Here is a 20,861-nt window from a genome sequence, read left to right as displayed (position 1 = left end):
ACCTATATTTTCATCTACACTGACTTACCATCACCCTACTTTCTGGTGATATACACCCTAACCCTGGCCCCTCTTCCAGTAGTCCCTCAACATTCCCCTCCAATACACCAACATCCACAAAAGCCATCTCCTTCTCAGCATTAAATGCTTAAAGTATATGTAACAAAATCCCTAACCTCCATGCCTGGCTTCTTCATAACGATCCTGACATATTATCAATTTCTGAAACATGGCTAAAACCATCCATAAATGATTCAGAAATAACCCCTCCCAACTACAATATCATCAGGAAAGACAGAACCCACAAAAAAGGAGGTGGAGTTGCTTTACTCTACTCCTCATCCTTTTCAGTTACCCCATTTTCAAAATCAGTTCCCCAATTTGCTAATGCCGAAATACTTCTAACCCTACTCCACCTTAACAAACATAAAACAATTTGCTTAGCCTCCCTCTACATCCCTCCTGGCGATAACATACCTATCCTTGAGGACATCCTCTTCTGGCTCTCCACCAACATTACTTATGAAACCATTATCCTAGGTGACGTTAACATCAACTGGTCCTCTATCCAATGCCCTACAAACCCCCTAAATATAAACCTTTACAACTTTCATCAGTTAATTGATACAATAACCAGACCATCTAAGGACCATTCCTCTGGAAGCACCCTAGAATGGATTCTGGTATCACACCCACACCTTATCTCCAGTAGTGGTACACTCCCTGACCCCTTCAGTGACCACTTTCCTACTTTCGCCCACCGTCACTCTCCATCGCTACTACTACCACATACCACCATCTCTGTGCGCTCCTTAAAAAACTTTAACCCCAACACCTTCTCAGACATACTTAAAACATTTCACTGGAATCCCCTAAATACACTTCCCTTAGATGAAGCTGTCTCCTACTTTAACACATCATTCCTGAACCTTCTAGACACCCTGGCACCCCTAAAAACAAAAAGAATCAAAAGCAATACTATCCCATGGCTAACCAAAAATACCTTAGCTATCATGCGCCTCCATGACAAAGCCTTGAAAATCCACTATAAATGCAAGACCCCAGCCACCCTAAATGAATACAAAATACTCCGCAATAAAGTTAAGAAACTTATCACTTCTGACCGCAAATCCTACTATATTACCCTCCAAAACAATCACAAGACCAACCCCAAAAAATTCTGGGACAGCATCTCCTCCCTCTTCAACCCAGGCAAAAAAGAAAACCCACACCCTGATCACAATATTTCTGATACTGTCCTAGCCTCCCAATTTAACAGCTTCTTCATTGACTCCATATCTAAATTAACATCTTCATTCACAAACAACTCCTCTCACCAACCAGAAATTCCCACCACACTTTCCTCCTCAGATTCCTTCTCCTCCCACACCCCTCTCTTCTCTCTCAAACCCATACCTGTATCTACCATAAAAACTCCTTCTCAAATTAAAACCTTGCTCGAATGCCCCTGATAACATCCCTTCCTTCTTCCTAAAAACAGCTACTGATGCCATCGCGTTCCCTATTTGTATACTTATAAATAGGTCAATCCAAGAAGGTTATGTACCCCAAATTTTGAAAAAAGCCTACATTATTCCCCTCCACAAAGGAGGTAACAATAATAACATCTCTAACTTTAGGCCCATAGCCATCTTATCTCCCATCTCCAAACTCCTGGAAAAATGCATTCACATACAACTACTACCATGAGGTCATCAATAGTCACCTACTAACCCCAACACAACATGGTTTCAGACCCGGTCATAGCACCACTACTGCACTACTCTCCTTCCTCGAAACTGTAAATAAAGCTAAAGATTCTAACCAAATTGTCTCCACCCACCTTCTAGACCTATCTAAGGCATTTGATACCATCTCCCACTCCCTACTCCTGACCAAACTCTCCAACCTACATCTTTCATCCTCCTGTATCAACTGGTTTACAAGTTACCTTGCCAATAGGCAACAATCAGTTAAATGGAAGAAAACTACCTCCTCATTCCTCAACACAGTCACTGGAGTACCCCAAGGTTCCATATTAGGGCCCCTACTGTTCAACATCTTCATTAACGACTTCCACCGCAATATCCCAAATGCTAAAATAGTCCAATATGCAGATGACTCTACAATAATCTGTACTGCTAATTCCATTCCCTCCCTTTTAAAACTAACTCAGAATGCCTTCTCAACAACTGAAAAATGGATGCATGAAAACCACCTAGCTCTAAATCCATCAAAAACCAAACTCATGATATTCACCCCATCCAAAAACATAACTATCAACATAAACTCTTTCCTTATAACCAGTCACAACAACACATCCATAGAAGTCGTTTCCTCTGCTAAACTGTTAGGAGCTCTCATTGACAATCAGTTTAGTTTTGATTCCCACATACAAACAAACATTAAAAAAACACACACCAAAAACTTGGTATGTTCTATCGCCATATTTGCTTCCTCTCTCCATCCACTAGACTCCTCCTCTCTACCACATATCTAATCCCTTCCCTCCTATATGGGGCCCCACTTCTAACCAACCTAAAATCCTCTGCCAAAACTAAACTTTCCTCCTGTTACAACAAAATCGCTAAATTCACCACTGGCCACAGATCCTCCTGCCATCACTGTACTGCCCTACATAAACTAAACTGGCTAGAGCTCCCTAACTACCTTACCTACACTCAACTAACTCATGCTCATAAGCTCATTTTCAAGCCCTCACTCTGTCCCTCATTCACCTCAACCTTCACCATACACCAACCTAACAGACCCCTTAGAACCAACACTCACAACCTAATTGAACTCCACAAACCTGCCCATCCAGCAGGCAAACTCTTACTCTCATTTTCCCTTGCCCGTCTCTGGAACTCACTCCCACCTCATATCCGCAGCACCAGCAACCTTCCCTTCTTCAAAACTCTCCTACACACACATTTATCATCTCTCTGGGAATGCTCATGTTCCCATCCTGCATAACATCCCAGCTACTTCCTTATCACCCATACTTATCTTTTCACTGGGAATGCTCATGTACCATCCTACATAACATCCCCAGCTACCACCTTACCTCCCCAGTCTATAATCACATCCCTGTGGGAATACACACATCATAAATAATCTCTTAAGTCTATATTCTTCTGCATTTACTTCTAACTATTTCCTTCCTTTAACTTTCCTAAAAAAAAAAAATAAAAAAAAAAAAATAAATTGACATGAATTGTCACTAAGCTTCACATTCCTGCTGTATTAACATTCGCACATGCTTATATGTACTCTTCTGTTCAATCTTACATACTATTACAATATTGTTTTGTATTTTACTTTATTTTATTGCATTATTGTATTGTATTGTATTGCATTTTCTTTTTACTTTATTTTATTTTATTTTTATTCTTTTCCTGACATTATGCTATTGTATTACTCTAATATATTGTTATTTGATATTGTACCTATGGAGCTTTTCTCCCCAGGACTCCATTGAAAATGGGTTCACTTGGCCCAATGGACCATCCTGGCAAACAAACTTTAAATAAAATAAATAAATAAATGCCCATACTTGCCCTCCCTAAATATACTGGTAAATTTAAAAGTAAGCCCCTCTGGCCATGTTCATGTATTAATAAACTGTATAACAAAAGAAGGAAAATAATGAAAAGTAGTAATAAGTTTCCATTTCTTCTTCCTGAGGAACACAGTGAAAACTAACAGGGCACTATGAAAAAATGCAAGGCAGATTCTGCACTTAGCATCACTATGGATACCAAAGGAAAGTACAAATGCTGTCATTAGATTACTGTGGAAATAGCCAGTACATATGGGATGTATCCTGTCATGGATACCAGATATCTTGCCAGCCTAGAAAACTTCTGGCTCCTTCTTCATGTGCCATGTGTCTACCTTCAGCAATAGAGGATGTGTTAGTGTAGGCTCAGCTTTGCATCAGGTGTGACCATGTGATTGGTTTCAGCACATTGTCTTTGCTGCCAGCCCAGCTACTGAGAATTTTGAAAATAATTCTCTGTCATTTGTGAATATTGATATGATTTATACAGAAGTGTGTATAAAATACTGAGCTAAAATGTAACCACAGCATTCCCTATTGCAATAGAATATGAATGTACCTGCATTATTGTGACTGTTTAGATGCATATGTTTAATGGAAACTGGAACACAGGAGGTTAACTTGAAAAATTCAAAGAAAATAGCTGAACTTAATTTTTTTTATAATTGCTAGGCCATAAACAGAAGATGTTATCTCTCAGCTTTAGTGCATTAGCAGACACAATGTCTATAGCTGGAAGTTTTTTGTATTGTTTTGAAAGAGAAATAATTACCACATTTGAGATGTGGAAGTGTTTTATTGCTTTATGACTTCCATCAGCTGCACAGCTCAGAATAAAACCTTTGTCTATGTATTTTCACAAGGAGATGACACATGCTACAATGAGGGTTTAGCTTGGGACCTAAAGTCAGGTGACAAAAAGTGATGTCATGCAAGCTAACCCAGCAGTAATATTTGATATTGATTTAAGAATTCTCTGAGAGAGAGACTGGGCATTTTGTATTTTGTCTTTGACCAGGAAACATCCACTCACCACTGCACTTGCCTTGCTGTAAGTAAGTATTTAGGGCATAGTAACTCTTTTAGATTCAGATAGGAATACAATATAAAGTATATCTTAGATGTTTTCTTTATTTATTTGAGAGTGTCTTGCAATGTTGTTTTAAATATGTCCTGTGATTTTTCAACTCTGAAGTAACTGTGTTTGTTTACTAAGTATTATCTTGTTATTTTATTATTTGTTATTAAATATATTTAAACCTTTCAATTGTGGCTAGTTTATTTAGAGATATTTAAGCTCTTAGAGTACTTGCATATCTATTTGGTGACACTGTACAGGCCACTCCTAAATAGCCTTGCTCTTGGTCAGACTACCATTTGGATTAATAGTAACATTGCACAGTAGGATTGGACACCCTTTGTTAAGGGCCTCAAAGTAGCTGATAAGAGTTGGCTGGTGGCAGTGAAAACTATCTTATAGTCTGTGCAGAAGAGGGCATAGCTAGTAAACCTGTTCCAGCCTTCCACATATATGTGTGTGTGTTTGCATATAAAGCAAACCCAGAAGTGTGTGTGTGTGTGTGTGTGTGTGTGTGTGTGTGTGTGTGTGTGTGTGTGCACGTGTGTGTGTGTGTGTGTGTGTGTGTGTGTGTGTGTGTGTGTGTGTGTGTGTGTGTGTGTGTGTGTGTATGTCAGCTACTCGGGCAGGGACATGAAGCACTGGTTGGATAGAGAGTGTACTGGAGGTTTTAGCTTGGCCACTCAGCTGAGATCTATAGCTGTGCAAGTGAGGAGTCATACTGGATGTCTGGACAATGAGGGAGACACCAGCCCCACACTGACTGTGATCTCTGTGTGCTGTTAAGGGAAATTGCACTTTACTGTGTGTGTGTACTTGTCATTCTCCTAGTGTGTACATCGCCTACTGTTGCCAGTGGTGAGGATTGAGGCTCCTTGTTTACTGGGCCAGTGTTGGGGCATCACATAATAATTGGTTGGCAGTGGTGGGATATCCACATCACATATTAACTGGCTTGTAGTAGTGTGGATATTGAATTCCTGCAGGCTGTAAACAGTGGTCACTAAGGAAGGTGTTTGTGCTCTCAATCAGCCACACATTGAACATTCAGAGTTTGATATCACAATTATTTTATTTTATTTTATTTTTATTTATTTATTTATTTATTTATTTTGTGTTAGCTTAGTCAGGTAGAGCAGGCAAGCATGTCAGAAGAGAAGTATGGCAAACTGACAAGGAGCCAATTGGCTGAGATTTGCCAGGCTAAAGGAGTGGTGCATGCCAACCTGATTAAAGCAGAAATGATTGTAGCCTTGGGCACAGCTGCATCACAGACCAGGAGGACAATCAGATTGGCCTTGGAGATGTACAACTCTCAACAAATGGACAGTTGAATCTTTCCACAGAGGACTTAAAAATCCATCTGGAGATAAAGAAACCTGAACTGGAGGCCAAACTTTCGGAAATAGAATCAGCAGAGAGACTGCAGCAGGAGAAACAAATGGAAATAGAAGCAGCAGAGAGACTGAGATGTCTGGAAGCTGAGGAGAATGAGAGGCAGAGGCAACATGAGAAGGAGATGCTGACTCTTTACCAGAGTCATGGAGGTAATGAGGATGGGAGTAACTGAACCCCAGAAGCAACAAAGGTCAGTAAATTTCTTCCACAATTTACAGAGGGGGATAATTTTGATAGTTTCATTCATATGTTTGAAAGGGTATGTAAACAGTATAATGTTGACAAAGGCCTTTAGGTATGGTTGCTGACTCCCTTATGCCATGGTAAAGCTGTAACTGCTATTTCTAAATTGTCTGATACTGATTGCTTAAATTATAGTACTGTAAAAAACTGTCTTTTAGAATGTTTTAAGTTAACACCTGAGGCTTACAGGAAAAAGTTTTGTGAGCGTAGACGCAAGGCAGATGAAAGTATGTGTGAATATATTGCTGAACTAAGCACTTATTTTCATAAGTGGGTAAGTGGATGTCAATTCACCACTTTTGAAGTCTGGAAGACCTTTTGGTGAAGAAACAAACCCTTAGCACTTTGCCTGAGGACATGAGAATCTGGTTAGCAGATAGACAATGCAATACTGCAGATGAGTTGAGGAAGAAGGGGAGACCTATACATAGCAAGCAGGGCATCACTTCACAGGAAAGGAATACCCAGTGCTGCTCATGGGTCTAAGGGAACCCATGGTGGGCAGCCCAGACTGCCCAACAGAGTCCATCAATAGCAGGGGAAGCCATTAGTCCAGGTACATGTCCAGAACCAAAATTTAAATGTTTTAAATGCAACCAGTGGGGCCATATAGCAGATAGATGTCCATGGAGGCAAGACAGGGAGCAACATGTGGGAGAGCCAGTAAATGGGAATGACAGAATGCCAGCAGTAAGTTGTCTTGAGACAACAAGGGTACCAAACTACCACAAGAGGTTATAACCTATCTTAGTAATTGGAAAAGAGGCCATTTCTAAGAGAGACACAGCCTCTCACCTAACTATTGTGAAGCCTGCAATGGATAAAGAGGAGCATTACTTGCCTGGGCAGTCTACTCCAGGCAGAAATTTAGGGGAGAGCTCATTCCAAACACCTGTGGCCAGGGTTCACCTTGACAAGGAGGGTAGAAAAGGAAAACAGCAAGTATGTTTGTTTGGGGATATCCTTGCAGATGTCTTGATAGGAAATTATTTTGATAATGCTGTATCTTGTGTGCATGCAGTTACACGCAGTCAGGCTTGGAGACAAGTATATAGGTCTGGTACCCTAGGAGAGACCCAAGCAGACCTCACACTTGCAGCCAGGACTGTTGAGGTGGTTACTTCAGGGAGGGAGCTATCCTGTAGCAGTGATATTGAATGTGAGCCACAGCTGCTTGTGGGTACCGATGTTCCCTTGGACAGAGTGACTGCAAGGGCAGTGGTGAGCAGTAGCAGTAGTACCCAGGCTGACAGTGAGGCACTGCTGTCAGAAAATACCAGACTTCCTGTGGAAGGGGAGCTGGGAAGGGTTACAAAGAGAGTTGAGACAGGCTCAGCTCTCAGACCCTACATTACATGGCCTGAGGGAGGTAGCTAGCGAGGCCCTGATTCTGAAGGAAGAGGGGAATCTCTATACTGGGACAACGGGTTACTGTATAGAGAGTGGACCCCTGAAGGAGGGCTAGAGGGTGAGAGAATACAGCAGCTGTTAGTACCCAGAGCCTACAGTCTGGCACTTCTAGCCATGGTCCATGATATTCCCTTTGCAGGTCATATGGGCATAAAGTGTACCAAGAGACATATTATGCAGACCTTTTATTGGACTGGGATTTCTAGAGATGTATACTGCAGGACCTTTGAGCAGTGCCAAAAGGTAGACAAGTCCAGGAACAAGGTGAAAGCTCCTTTGATGCCTTTACCTGTGATTGAGGATCCACTTCAGAAGGTAGCTATGGATATTGTGGGGCCTTTGGGTACCCCAAGTTCCACAGGGAAAAAGTATATCCTAGTGGTAGCAGATTATGCTACCAGATACCCTGAAGTGGTGGTCCTGTCCTCCATTGAGGCAAGAAAGGTGGCAAATACTTTGTTAGAAATTTTCAGCAGAGTAGGTTTCCTAAAAGAAATACTTACTGACAGAGGTCTCAATTTCATGTCAGACCTGCTGGCTTCTCTGTGTAAGCACTGTAGGGTGAAGCACCTAAAGACCACCCCCTAACATCCCCAGACTAATGGTCTTGTTGAGAGGTTAATCAGTGCACTCAAGACAATGTTATGGGCATTTGCAGACCAGTTATGAAGAAGTGGGACAAATATTTGCCCCACCTGTTGTTTGCTTACAGAGAGGTTCTCCAGGAATCCACAGGTTTTTCACCCTTTGAGTTGCTGTATGGGCATAGGGTGAGGGGACCTCTAGATTTGATTTGTGATGAGTGGGAGGGTGAGTGTGAAACTTACAAACAGTCTGTTGTGGCATATGCCCTAAACTTCAGGACAAGGCTCGGGGAACTCATGGGCTTGGCCCAAGAGAACCTGGCAGAAGCCCAACAACAAAAAAAATCTGGTATGATAAGACTGTTCAAGCTAGAGAGTATGCTGTACGGCAGCAGGTAATGGTTCTCAATCCTGTCAGAAACAACAAGCTGCAGGTGACTTGGGAGGAACCATTCAAGGTGATAACGAAGGTCAGTGATGTTAGCTACATGGTAGAACTGCTAGGCTGGAGGTAGGGGCACAAATTGCACCATGTTAGCATGAGGAAACCTTACCATGATAGGGAGGCCCTTGTGCTGCATATTTACAGTGGATTTCAGGAGGAGTCTGAGGGGGATCTAGTTACTGATCTCCTCAGTGAAGCTTGAAATGACACCTCAGCGGAAGTGGTAGCAATGTCCCAGCAGCTGTCCCCTACCCAGGTTCAAGAAATCCGAGCTGTGTTACAGGAGTTTGGGGACATGTTCACTGGAAACTTGAATGATGTAGACAGATAAGAGAGAATAGTTTCAGACTATGATGGAGTCAGTAAGAAAAGAGAAGCTGACAATGATACTACTTGGTGAAAATTACATATGTCAGCCGTGTTAAAAGATAGATGGATACAATTTATATAGTTGGTCTACAGTCTGACAGACCAATAGTCAAGAAGAGCAAAGACTGCATGATTTGGAGTGGAGATCTTAAATTGCCAACACATTAGTATTAATTAGGAGTGAGCTATATGAAAACAAGCTCATGGACAAAATAAGATTGTTGTACTAGAAGTGGTTGAAAGCCATACAGCCTGGAATGAATTAATGTATATGGATGAGTCCTGAAACTGCTAAAAGTATGATATAAAGGGATTTCAGAGTATTTTGTGAAGGCATCAGAACACTTTTTAAGTACTTATATTTGTTTGCACTTTATTTCATTTTAAATAACTCACCTGGCTATGGAGAACTTTGAAATCTGTGGGTAAAGAAATTAGAAACAGATTTACAAGAATAAAAGCTGTCCCCAAAGTCCCATCAAGACCATTTTAAATGCTGAGTACAAATGAATGGAGACAAGCCTTAATTTAATGAGTCTTGGTATGCACTACATATGCATCTAAAGTAGATCAATATATAGCTACTGAAGAGATATCTAATTGCTTCATTGATAACTGTTCATGCTGACAAAATGTAGTTTTCTATTCAATGACTGTTACAGAATCACAAAAGCTGTATTACTATAACCATTTTACTGATAAGCATAAAGCTATGAATAATTCCATTCTTTGGTATTAGACTTGTTTACTAACATCAGTCTCATTAACTATATTAATCGTGTGTTTTTTCCTGGCCTTTGGCTTGCTTCTCTCCACTAGTAGAATGAAATAGCTATAAATAAATGCAATCAACTACTTTCTCATACATTGTGGCTACCACTGCCTTTGTATGTAAGAAAAAATCATTCTCATTGTAGCTTTAGATCAATCTATTGTTTGGCAATCCATATTAGCCAATGCTATCCTCAAGGAAATTATAAATATTTAGAATTAGTGAAATGCAATTGTAATGTGTACTGCCCTAAACTATAATGTCACTACAACTGCCCTAAACTATAATGTCACTACAATGAATCTATTTAGTCAGGCATGAGAAAGTTAGACTTCTTGTCCTCTTATTCAGTGCTATAAGGAGCAGAGTTCTACTCATTAACAATTGCTTTGGTTTCAGACATGATGTCACTAACATGGGGCATGGATGGTGACAGAGGTTTTTGAGACTCACAACGATCTTCCTCTGAGACACAAAATGATTGGCTTGGCATTTGCTATCATTAAAATTATCACTCATTAAGTTATATGAAAATCAATGTAGGATACATAATTATTCTACATGTAGAGTGCTAAACAAAGCATATTCATACAGGTATCATAGATCATTATTTTTTTATTTTTGCTGGGTGGTGAACTTTAAGTCTTACTGTTTCTAACAACTATGGTAAATTGATCAGTATGAGTATCTCTTACTTTATGGAATAACTCTGAAAAGATCATTTAAAAAACAAAAACTATATTTAGTGTTGCTATATGGCAAGCAGTCATGTTTTGCATGTTGCAATAACAGTTATTTTCAACAATAGATGCAGTTTAGATAAGCATGTCATAGTGTCTGGGGTAAGCAGCAGGAACAGTTCACCTTTAAATGGATATTTCTCCTTAGCTAAGCACCTCAGACTGAGTGTGTTTGAGGAATAGCACTTATGAACAGACAACAGGCAGTTTTGCATTAGATCATAATAAGGTAACTAAATATAACTATCTCCCTTACTCCTTCATTCACTACTCACTATTTGTCTTACTCTTCTTCCCCCACTGTTGTTTTGCTTTTTCTCCACAGTTAATCTCTATCGTTTCCCTTACTTTCTTTCACTCTACTTTCCTTACATACTTTCCATTTTGACTATATCTAATAAGTTTTCTTTTTTCTTCCTTCTCTTTCTCAATTTCTATAATGTCATGTAGATAGTATTGTGTGTCATAGGAATTAACTCCTGTAGTAGTACTTTACATTGAAGGGTTTACTAGTCTTTATTTTTTGTTATTGCAAACCCTATTACTAACTCCAATATTATGATTGTTATTGTTATCATTATTTTATTTTGGTTTGATAGATTTTCTGTATGTATCTCACTCTGTGGAGCTTTTCTCCCCGGGCCGCTACTGAAAATGGAAATTTCTCCAGCTAGCCTAGCCCGGTCAACAAATGTAAAATAAATAAAAAAATAAAAAAATAAATATTCTATCTTCAGTAAGTACCCTTGAATATAAAACAATTTTGTCTTATTCACAAAGGGAAGTAACCAATAGTTAGGGATTTCCATTCTAAAAGTAATTTTCCTTTGTCATGTTCTCATTTCATTTCATTTTGTTTCTCTTTAAGTGTTACCTGTGATATCTGGTTCTCTCTCCTTTTGTTATCATTTTATAGTTAAATAAGGAGGAGCTTAGTACTCACATATGCTTTAGTTCCTAAGAAGAACAGCAGCTTAGCATTGAGAATAAATCAGATTTTGATTTTATCATACAGATAATCATGATATGATGTTACATATAATGATGTTAGTGCAGGTGGTTGGTGTGTCAGAGCAAGATGCAGAGGACAGGAAGAAATAGAAACAGGTGATCCGCTGTGGCGACCCCTAAACGGGAAAAGCCGGAAGAAGAAGAAGAAGTGACTTTTCACTGTAAGTTTTTCTAGAGTTATGCATCTATTAATACAATTTCACAATTGTATATTATTAGAGAGCAAAGAAACAAATTGCAGCCAAGGACAGCACCTCAAACAGAAACAGTTCTCTTTATTGGCTACAACCACAATAAACATTAAGCGCTTAAATCCCCCTTAAAATTACATGGGGCTTCTTCAGAACAACAAACATCTGCCTAGATCAGGTTTAAATATTATTCAAACACATATTCAACCAATCAAAGTTAAAAAATAATAAAACAATTAAAAAACATTAACCCTCAATGTACCTGAGCTTTAGTAAACAATATATACTATTATATTCATTCAGGCCAGGGTACTCAGATGCATTTAGCTTTAATTGCCATCTTAGTTCACACAATTCTAAGTGTGCTGGTAACACCCTGCCTTGACTGTCTGAAACTATCTGCTGCAGAACAAAAAAAAAAAAAAAAAAAAACATGTTCATTATGTTCTAGTAAATGTTTAGATACTGCATTTGTACTTCTACCATATTTTTATATAATTTAGATGTTCATACATTCTTTCTCGGAACTTTCTACAGGTTTTTCCTATATAAAATGCTGGACATTGCAGGCATTTTGCACCATATACAACACTTTTAGACTGACAAGTGAAATGACCATGTATATTAACCTTATAGTCACCCAGTCTAAATTTTAACCCTGTTTCAATAACATTGGGGCACTGCCTGCACATCCCACATTTAAAGTTTCCAAAGGGCCTATTATTTTGTTCTTTTCCTACCCTGTTATTTTCAAGTAGATTTTTAAAAGATCTATCCTTTTTAAACACAATAAATGGCTTAGTGCCTAATTTTTCTACAGTCATATAATCCAAATTAAGGATGGACCATTTTTTTATTGACAATTTTTACCGCAGCTAAACTGTCTTGATTAAATGTCATAATAAAGGAGAAAGTCTTTTTCTCCTCTATTCATTGCCCCTTCACCAATATCACCGATTACATGTTCACCATAACAAGATATGGACTGTTGACTTAAAATGGGCCTGAAAATCCCACTAGCTCTTTTTGTTTGAACTTCCATATTTACTTTCTGCAGTATTTGTTCAGGGTAACCCCCTTCTCCTAAACATGTCCATAATAAAATTGGTTTCAGTTGTAAAGTCATCATCGTCTGTTACCATCCTGGCTGCTCTTACCAGCTGCCCTTTTACCACTGATCCTTTTGGTATAAAGGATTGCAAATACTGTAATCCAAATAAGAGTTTGAGAAAGTTGGTTTTCTATAGATCCTTGATCTAAGTTTCTGCTTTTCTTCATCTATACTAATTTCTACATCCAAATAATATATTCTCTCCTTATGTAAAGTGCGAGTAAATTCTAAAAAGGTGGTACTATTATTAATGTAATCCAGAAATTCATCCAAGAGCTTTGATGACCCCGCCCAAACTAAAAAAAGGTAATCCAAAAACCATGTGTAGTATTTTATATTTTCCACAAATCTACTTTTAAATGTGTATTCAGTTTCCCAGAAAGACGTAATGTAATTTGCAAACATGTGGGGCACAAGTGGCCCCCATAGCTACACCTACCAACTGCTTGAAGTATTGTCCCTCAAAGAAAATGTAATTATTGTGAAGAATGACTTCCATGAGGGCAATTATCAAATTAATACGATTGTGTGTATTTCTTAGTCATACAAAGCTGTGTTTCAAGCCATTATAAACCCTCCTTATGGGGTATAACTGAAAATTAATTTTTAACATCTATAGTAGCAAAAATCATACCTTCAAAAACTGCTAGTTTGTTTAAATCAGAAAATCCCATGAATCTTTACATACAATCTTAACTTTTTCCACCCCCTCATTTAAATAAAAGTCTACTAACTTTGCCATAAAGTGGGTCTTGGATCTTTTTCCATCAACTATAGGTCTAAATGGGGGTTGATTCAGGTCCTTATGGATCTTAGGGATCCCAAAAATACTTGCAATCACCAGATATTTGTTTTTGATGTAATTATACTCATCCAGGTTAATTTGACCCTGAAAAATCATGTCATCCAATGTGGTGTCTATCCTTTTAAAGGCAATATTAATTCCATTTCGTGAAACTTCTATATAAGTCCTACCCACTAAAATAACATTCATACTGTTACTATAGTCTATTTTGCCCATGATTATCATCCCATTTCCCTTATCAGGTTTCATTACATGAATTTGTTTATCAGTGACCATTCACTAGCAGTCATATTATCATCACCCACATGGGCCTCTTCCTTCAACATTTGCCTAAAATCTACCTTACAAGTTTTTTCAAAACAATGTACAAGATTATGCATAGGTGGATTAAACATACTAGGTTTTTTCAAACAGCTTTTAACACAGTCAACATTTTCCCTATTTGAATTAAAGCACAAACACAAATGTAATTTTCTAGTATATAGCTTCAAATTAAGTAGTAAATCAGCAATAAGGCCTCTGCATGAAGGAATACAACTTAACCCATTATTTAGCACATTTGCATGCATCTGAGTAATATTCTTACTATAATAGTTATACACCTTAAAATCTTTGCAGTGTTAGAAATAATATCAGGCCCTCTTTGTTGGTCTACCATTTCTTCATTAAAAATGTCAGCCACCAATGAATCAGATTCAAAAGGGCCATTCAAATGTAACTGTGTGTTACAATTACTAAATAAATCATTTGAACAGTCAAAACCCATTGAAATGTCTGTGGGGACACTAAAATTGCCTGTTTCAGTATTAAAATCACAAAATGTCACTTGTAGAGGCATTTTTACCTTCAATTGCAGTGTCCAAATGAATTACCATTTTTTTCTGTTGCTAACTGCCATATTTCCATTTTGGTCGTACTCCTTGGGCTAAGTAATCACCATTCTTGTTGCTGTTCCCCTGTCACTGTTAAAAATCTCCAGGATAATTGTTTCTTTCATTAAATTCAGATTTATTCTTCAAACGCTCAGATTTCCTCACCCTTTTAGTGATTTCAGCATAAATGTTAGGTCTGTGTGCATTCTGCTGCTTTTGAAAACTTGGTGGTGATGTCATCTCTGACTCATGATTCCCACAGTTCTGACTGGCTGAAGTAAGTTTGTTTCCATGGTTACCAGTACCTTTGGGGTAGGCACTGTCATTTCTATATGCTTTCAAGTCCCTATTGATTTTCTTCATTTTCCTTAGAAATATATCATTGCAAATGTTGTCAGTCTTGGAAAAAAATGTTATTATAGTTCATTGTATAGTGCTCAAAGAGAACATCCTTCCTTAAAGCACCATTTATAACCTCAAGTTCTTTATTGAGGTTATCCATAGCAGTTAAGTTGTTTTGATCATTAACTGTATCATTTCCAAGCCTGCCCTGTCAAAAGTACAATTCAAGTCTCTAATGAAACCAGGGTCTGTTGAGCCACCATTTGGGGAATTCCACAGTCTCAACACTTTAGGTACTTGTTTAAGTTCAATGTTTCTCTGCAGGTAACTATTTTCCAACTGTAAATTTTTGTATTTTAACAACACACTATCAAAACGTTTTAAACTGTCCAGAAATGTCACACCCATGTTGTCATTGCTACTATTCATTTGCTGTTGATACACATCAGTATTCTGCTGAAAAGAAAAATGGTTGTGCTTCCAATCACCCATTACATTCATTCTTTCACCAGAGGTTGAATTACTTTGCTGTAAATTCTCACCAGAAATAACAGGTGTGGCTTGTGTTAATGGTAAGCCTAAACTCGGGTTCATACCATGATTGCCATTTAGTGAGAGTCCCAAAGTTCGAATGTGGAAAGATTGGTCTGCCAACTGCTGGATAACCTGTTGTAGTAAAGATGGCACTAAGCCATTTATTGTGTTTAAAAAGGATAGATCTTTTAAAAAACTACTTGAAAATAATATGGTAGGAAAAGAACATAATAATAGGCCCTTTGGAAACTTTAAATGTGGGATGTGCAGGCAGTGCCACAATGTTATTGAAACAGGGGTAACATTTAGACTTGGTGACTATAAGGTTAATATACATGGTCATTTCACTTGTCAGTGTAAAGAGTTGTTTATGCTGCAAAATGCCTGCAATGTACAGCATTTTATATAGGAAAAACCTGTAGAAAGTTCAGAGAAAGAATGTATGAACATCTAAATGATATAAAAAAATGGTAGAAGTACAAATGCACTATCTAAACATATACTAGAACACAATGAACATGTATTTGTTTTTTTGTTCTGCAGCAGATAGTGTTAGACAGTCAAGGGTGGGTGTTACCAGAACACTTAGGATTATGTGAACTAAGATGAGTTCCTCGGCCTGAATAAATATAATAGTATATATTGTTTACTAAAGCTCAGGCACATTGAGGGTTAACATTCTTTAATTGTTTTATTGTTTTTAACTTTGATTGGTTGAGTATGTGTTTGAATAATATTTAAACCTGGTCTATGCAGACAGTTTTTTGTTCTGAGGAAGTCCCATGTAATTTTATGGGGGATGAAAGCGCTTAACGTTTATTGTGGTTGTATCCAATAAAGAGAGCTGTTTCCACTTGAGGTCCTGTCCTTGGCTGCAATTTGTTTCTTTGGAGTCTTATTGTGTGGTTCTAGTTGGCTAGTCATGAGCTATATTATTAGAGAGCTCTATGTAAATTATACTGCTCCAACCATCCTCATTGTTACTTTACTTTTCATTCTATGGTATAGGAAATTGTTTGTAAGATTCTTTTCTTATCTATTCCATTAACTTTTAAATCTACTGCTAATAAATGGATTAGGAAAACTGAGATTAGGGTACAGAATAGTTGATTTGATATGACAGCATCAACTTTATCCCACCAATTTACCTTTCACTTCAAAGAACACATATCCTAAACCACTTCAATCTGTTTTTCTCCTACCATATAGATAATACCTTTATCCATATTATCTCACCTCTTCATAAATTCCCAGTCATGCATTCTGTCTACACTTTATTGGACAGAAAGATATCCCATTCCTGTCTTTTGAGATTTAGGTCTTGGTAGATCCTGACATATTATTTCCCTTTTCCTAGAAAACTACTTGCAAGACACATGTAGCTTCTAATATTTTATTATTTACCACCTACTTAACTTCCTCTTTCTTATGCAGACTCTTTTTACTTTCAGACTTACCAAGCATCTGGTGCACTCGACATACTGCTGTATTTACAGACCACTTTTCCTGAATATGCTTTCTCCTATTTAACAAATGAATTATTTTATAGCATGTCAGTCAAATGCTGGTAGATATAGCAGCTTCATTTTATTTATAAACATATCTGATTTTTTTGCAAAGAGCCTGTTAGACTCTAAAAATGTCTTCCACCTTTGATAACACTAAATGCTTATTATATCATCAATTCAACTTTGAAGTAAACTGCCATACTAACTCACTATTTGGATTAATTGTACCTTATATTGTAATGGATTGTCCATTTGTGATGAATGCACTGTCCAGGTAGTTAATACCCATTTCAGTGGAGCCCCTACAAAAATGTTCTATGCTTTTATAGCACATAAAGTAAATGAAGCAATGAATGTAAGTAGGTGCAAGTAGTTAATTTTTTTGGTTCAATTTATATACTGATTTCAGTTTCAGATGTTTTAGTTTATTTAAAAAGGATTGATTTTATTGGTTTAAGATATATATATATATATATATATATATATATATATATATATATATATATATATATATAAAGGATTTTTTTTTAATCTTGTGTACTCTGAAGAAGTTTGGTTTAATAAAGATGAAAGCGCTCAGTACTATTTCTGACTCAGTGTCCTCTTATGTTTCCAGATCTTTATTTCTTTATTTATTTGTGGTTTAGTTTGTTTACGTTTGTTTACATTCACTTATACTTATTATCTATAACTCTTTCATCACAGATACTGTAAACTTGATGTACATTTGCCTGACTTTTGGCAAACTGTCTTTTTTTCCTTATACACATATTCTGTTTCTAAATATTTAATTCCATCAGCAGCTTGTTGAAAGTTAGAGTGGCATGTTATTAAAATATTCTCAATGTTTTTTATATTTATAGAATTTTTGTTATGGGATCCATTTTTTTTTAATCTAGACATGGATTACATGATTTTTTTCCAGTATTATTTATTAACTAGTTATAATTCATTATGGTGGTACTTATTACTGCTTTTTTGAATGGGTCACTCCTCTCAGTTTTCTTTGGTTCAAGTTACACACCTGTTTCAGTTTATTTAAAACACTTGATTTAATTGGTTAAAGGCTTATATATAAAATTGAATTTATTTTTAAAGCTCGTGTTCTACGAAGAAGTCTGGTTTAATAAAAACAAAAGTGCTCAGTACTATTTCTGCCTCTGTGTCCTCTTATGTAACCATGGTGAATGTCCTGTACATCAGAAGAGCATAAAACATTGGAAAATGAGAAATATGTTAGGGACCATTTACAAGAAATCATAATCTTCCAGTTATTTGCAGTAGATGATATCAAGAGAAAAAATACATAGCTCAGTTTACACAACATGTTTTATCGGGTCACCCCACATATTAATTTCTATTACTTGATTTTTACACTCAAGTCATAGTTTTGAAAGCACCATTCATTTATATAATCTCTCGTCATCCGTATAATGAAAAAAGTTAATAGAAAGATGAAAATATGTTATCCTTTTTTCCACCTCAAATGAAATATAACTAACTAAGTTACAAAATATATAATGCATTTATTTTTTATTTATTAAGTTTGCTAAACGGGGTGTTTTATTTGCTCATGTTTTGCATGGACAAAATTGTATACAATGAGGCTCTGTGCCAGTATTAGATTTCACCATCAATTGTAGCAAAGTCATCATTGTGTCTTTCGACTTTTCCCAATTAGGGGTCGCCACAGCGGAACTCCGGTCCGCTAATGATTAGTAGTTGATTTTTACATGCCGAGTTACCAGCCCTGATGCACAACCTTCAACAAAGGTACGCCCATTCATGCATGTCTCCACGCAGAAGACGCTCTAGTTGAGAATCCAACTGGATAGCATCTTACTGTGCGGTGACAACACTACCGCAGCACCACCACTGCAGAGCACCTGTAGCAAAGTAACAATGAAAATAATAAAACAGCCCATTCGTTTTTGCACTGCAATAAAAGTTTTAATAGCAACTTGCACTGCCACCCCTGTGTCAAAAAATTAAGAAGCAACGCAAAAATCATAATTAGATGCAGGTTAGTCATATTTATGCAAAATGTTCTGTCTTTAATATGTTATGTGCCAGCAACAGACATGTTCAATATTCTCTTATTGAATTAGATTTTATGTTATTTTATGCTCTCACAGCAAAGCCATTTGTTAGTTATTTTGTTCTTTATTTACTGTTTAGTACACAACAAGTGCATGTGATAACTTAGTCTGTTCCTTTTGATTGAGAGGGACTTCCTGTGCCTAATATAGCAGGAAGCACATAAGTGAAATAATGTCTTTTTGATGTTTAATGATTGTAGTACATCATCCAAGGAATGAATTTATTCATGTTAATGAAGTTTTTCAGTCATAAATATAGAAGATATGCCCTTACAATCAATCTGCCATCACTTGTTCCACCATTATCATGATTTAAAAGGAAAAGGTATTGAAATTTAAACCATATTTTCTTTGCTTCTAGCAGATACATGTTGTTACCCTGGCTCAGACTGAGTGCTGGGTTAACAGAGGTATATAACTTTACTTATTTTTTATATTTACATACTATTCCAAAAATAAACTGCTTCATAACTAAAATGCATATGCAAAACACATCCTCTGCAGGTAGTATATAAGCAATGCAATTTAAAACCTGGGAAATCTGTTGAAAATATGCCAATACTTTTGAGAAAGCTGTACTATAAGGAATGCATAAGATAATGGGATATTTATAGCTCTATATCCCATATACTCTTTATTATTAGAGTAAGTGCATCTTTGAAACAGTTTTCCAAGTTTGAGTTTAAGTTACAATTAATATTTCATTTTAAACACTGCATCTTGTAGTTATCAATAGCAATAAATGCTTCCTTTCTTTCTCAAGCACTAATACATTTCTGTAAAACATTTTGGAAGCAATCAATAGCATATCAAGAACATGGCAACATCTGGCAGTTCAATTTCAGAAACTCTGCAAATCAATACATGAGAAAAAGACTTAGAGCCCTTCGGTGGATGAAATAACAACTGCCTGAAGATGAAAGAGGTTTACATTTCCTGATGAAGTTTAACAGCTGTCAGCCTTGCAGCTGCAGTCCTTAGCTTTCAGGGTGGGGAACACCATCCACAGTACTGCAAATGGCTGTAATTTCTAAATTCAGATCAATACTACATCTGGTTCTGTAATGCAGTTCTTAAATCATAACAAGTATGGCATCAACTGTGAAACTGATTTTTCAGTATTTAGAAGTTTTCTGAATGTAGAATTCATAAAGTATAAAGTAGAAAACATAAATCATTTAGGTATGCCTTCAGCCTTGATATGCCTTATTGAATCAGTTTGCAAGTATTTATAAACTACTCTGGTGAATGACCACCTGTTATGCACACACAGTTCCTATGCTTAGGATGTATGAACAAGAAAATCAAACAAACAATCACTGTTTCTATCAACATTATTGTTTCTCTTTCCTGTATCCAAAACATCCTTCTGGTCTGGGAAAATGTTATCAGACAATAACTTGTTTGATTTCACTTCTTCTATGTATATTATTCACATATAAATATTTGCTGATAGAACAACTCTCTAAAACACAATGCAATGTATACTTCACTAAAATACAAATTACAGAGGAGCTGCAGAAACTTCCAGGTTGATGTATTGGCATGAACTGATATTAAAAAGTAAGGAAAAAAATCAGAAAAGACAAGTCGGATGGGATGATAATAAGACCATAAGTCACTGGAGAATAGGCACCAAACTCATTGATTGGCGTTCTAAAGCCACTTTGTTATAAGAAATTCTAAGGATTGTTTGATTAAAGCTTGTCTGAAAATGAAACTATGCTGTAATATACTTTAAAAAGTGTACAAATAATGGAAGGTTTTCTGCCCTTTTCTGAAGAAAT

Source organism: Protopterus annectens, chromosome 5.part0 (assembly GCF_019279795.1).
Source record: "Protopterus annectens isolate FY-2018-M chromosome 5.part0, PAN1.0, whole genome shotgun sequence".
NCBI classification, from domain to species: domain Eukaryota; kingdom Metazoa; phylum Chordata; order Ceratodontiformes; family Protopteridae; genus Protopterus; species Protopterus annectens.
This window is presented reverse-complemented; position numbering follows the sequence as displayed.